The sequence below is a fragment of the Triticum aestivum genome, chromosome 6D (assembly GCF_018294505.1).
Source record: "Triticum aestivum cultivar Chinese Spring chromosome 6D, IWGSC CS RefSeq v2.1, whole genome shotgun sequence".
Classification (NCBI taxonomy): domain Eukaryota; kingdom Viridiplantae; phylum Streptophyta; class Magnoliopsida; order Poales; family Poaceae; genus Triticum; species Triticum aestivum.
In genome coordinates, this window is record NC_057811.1 from 330669523 (window position 1) to 330673062 (window position 3540).

Consider the following 3540-nt stretch of genomic DNA (forward strand, 5'->3'; position numbering starts at 1 on the left):
GGACAGGCAGCGGCGCCGGCGGGAGGAGAAGAGTTTTAGCTTTTGTTGCAAATTTGAGGCCTGTATTTTTAGGGTCCAGGTTCTCATTTACCTTGATCCATACATGGTTTTCGCTTTCACTTTGAGCAACAACCGAAATGAATTTCAGCACTTTCGGTTTATGTTTCGGACAAAGGAGTAAAACATTTGAACTCTAACAATATATTTGAATTTCATTATGTACCCTTTGTTCCTAAATATAATACGTTTTGATAGTTTAAATCAAACTGCCAAAACATATTATATTTAGGAACAAAGGTAGTACTATTTAAATTAATGAAAGATTTTGATGGAAAGGAATATTCAGTGTGTACTAAAATTAATGAAATTCAGTGAATTCCAATGAAATATCATTAAACAGAAAACCATGATCCCGATCGACCAACATTCGTTGCAAGCACTTTTGCCCTGCGTCTCCTCGCTTGGACGACTCGGGGGGCGACACATGTGAAGGGTTCCTCTTCATCCTCCTTCCCCATTAGCGCTCGCCTCGGCAGCAGTAGGAAGCCCGCGTTGGGGCAGTAGTCGGTGGAGATGGATTCGTTTCGAGGAGCCGCTCTGTGTCTTTGCCTAGCTGCCCAGCGGCAGGGTACGTATGGGTATGCTTTCTTCCCTCGCCTCCACAATGGCCCAAGATAGTGATAGTGGTGGCAGACTAGTTATTACAACATGATCAGAGGTTGCACGATGACTGGCGATTGGCATCTGGTGGCTCTAATGTAGCATACATCTAGATGTTGTGAATTCAAGCATGGGTGAAAGCGTGGTGACCATCGGCAGCCGCAGCTCCCTTGAGAGGCCATGCCCATCATGAAGGCGCCATCGTGGCTTTCCCTCCCCTTTGGAGTTCGGATAGGGCGATATTCGACAGATTGTTCTCAAACCAGTTACAATATTGTTTAACTCTTGCTAAAAAAATTCTTACAACCCGAAAGAAACGTTCATGTATTGCAGAAATAAAATTTTCCCATGCACAATAAAAATCGGCCACTGCTAGGCGCCGATGCGCTAGCCGAAATTTCGGCCGGTCGACCCCAGCCATCGGATGTGATCTCCAGGTACCGTTGGATCTGAGTCAACGTCTCTTTCCTCCCTCGAGTATCCCTTCCTTACGACAAAATCACAGAGGAAACACATGGCCACCGCGTTTGCCCCTCGGCCACCGCACGCTGGCCCTCAGCCGCCGCAGGCTCACCGTCTCCCGTCACCATGAAGGAAGACGCCTTGCTGGCCGCAAACGCCTAGCCATTATCGTCGTAGCAAATTCCGCCATCGTTGTAGCAAACGCCGATGACGGTTGTAACAAAATTGTCGCGGACCCTCGGTTGTAGCTCGTCGCACCATGGACGCCAACAGCACCACCACCAGTCGCGGCATCGAGGGCGGACAACGGCATGGCTCGCAACCAAAAAGCCGGTGGTAGCATTTTTTGGAGCGGGATGCAGCAAAAACCAAGTCCGGCGGAAGCATTTTGGGCTGTTCCTTCCAGCAAACCAAAAAGGTGATGGTAGCAATTTTGGGCGCCATTTCCAGCAAAACAAAAAACGATGGTAGCATTTTCTGGAGCGGTTACAACATTACTGAATCTACTCTGAGACTCTCTTCTCTTCATGGTTTGCCGTAAAAAAAGAGTCTCTTTAGTCCCCAACTCTATGGATTTTACTTTCCAGCAAAACCAATGCCATTCCAGCAAAAACTATTGCCATTCTCAGCATAAAATTATGCCGTTCCAGCTAAAAAAAGTCGGTTGCAGCAAAACAATTCTCGATGGCCGTTCGGTCGAAATTGATTGCAGCTTATCGCCCTACCGCTTCCAACTTCTTGACCGACTGGTTCTAGCAAAATTACTCTCGGTTGCAACACCCCACTAGTCATCGTCAACGGATGTAGCACGGGGCGGCTGGTTCCAGCAGCCATGGCACCGATTGCAGCAAATTCGTGGCCGCCCTGTCTGGTTTGAAGGTGATGGACAGCGGCCATTGGCACGGCTATCGGCTGCGCGACAGCTAGAGGGACCAAGCTCGCACTGTAACTGCCTGCATGCTCGGTGGGCTAGCAAGTGTATGGCTGCATGCACTCAATCATAATTAAAAGACTTGAAAAAAAAAAACTCAATCATAATAAAAGCTGCGAATTGGAGGGGGATTGAGGGAACAAACTCATCGGTTTAACTGCCACGGCCTTGTAAATCCGTAAAACGTACAATGGCTCGCCGGACCTTTATCTCGAACGGAGGTAGTACTTTTTAACTACATATGTTAAAAATGTTCATAATGTCTTTTAAAAATGTGTCATGTACTTTTACAAATAATAAATTGGTCAAAAACTCTTCATCCCGATTTTATAAATTGTTCAGCATGTATTTTTAAAATGAAACACTTTTTTGCATTGATTCTTCTTATTGTCATATTTTATCGTTTCGTCTTTTCCATTTTTATCCTAATAATTTTGTTTTCTTAAGTTTATTATTGTTCATCGTCTATTTTTATAAATTTTCCTGGTATATCAAAAATCAGTGTGTATTTTCTGGAAGATGAGCATTGTGTATTATAAAATTTACGTCGTTTTTAACAAAATAATCACCATGTTTTCTAAAAAATAAAAGTATATTTCAAAATTGCTCATCTTGTATTCCAAATCTGTTCATCGCGTTTTCAAATTTGCTCATACTATATAGAAATTTGTTCAACATTTATTTCAATAATGTTCATCACGTTTCAAAAATGTTCATTGTCTATTTAAAGAATGTTCCAATTATACATTAAAGTTGATCAACTCATTTTTTAAAATATTACATATTTTTTGAATATTGTGTCATGTATCCATAAATTGATCGCCATGTATTCTAAAAATGCTCATCAAGGTTTATGAAAAAGTTCATCGTGTTGTTTCATAAAACGCATGGATGCCTTCCAATTATGCGAACATTTTTAGAAATGCCGTGAACATCTTTTAAGAAAATATGAACATAATTTTAAAATATTTGGACAAGTTTATAAAGTACATGACCATTTTGAAAAATAAGTGTTCATGTATCTACAAAATGTCTATTCTCGTATTATAGTTAATATCTGAAATAATTTAGTTAATATGTGACATTTCAAAAATATTCATGCGTTTCAAAAAAATGTACGTGAGACATTTAAAATATTATACAATTTACAAAATGCTCATATAATCAAAAAATGTTTCATACTATTTGAGAAACTGTAAGTTAAATTAAAAAAATGTTCACACTTTCGTAATTATGTGTGTGGCATTTAAAAAAATTTAGGAAACATTAAGAAAAAGCTCATTTTTTACAAAATGTTTCCTGTCATGCAAAAAAGAGTTTTAACCTGCGATTGAACCTGTGAATCATGTTTCTACAAAATGTTAAATGCATAAAAAATTATTTTAGCTGTATACCTAAAATGCACAATGTTTTTGAAAAACAATTGACATCAAAACGTACATATGAAAAATGTTAATCATGAATTTGAAAAATGTTAAATGCATACA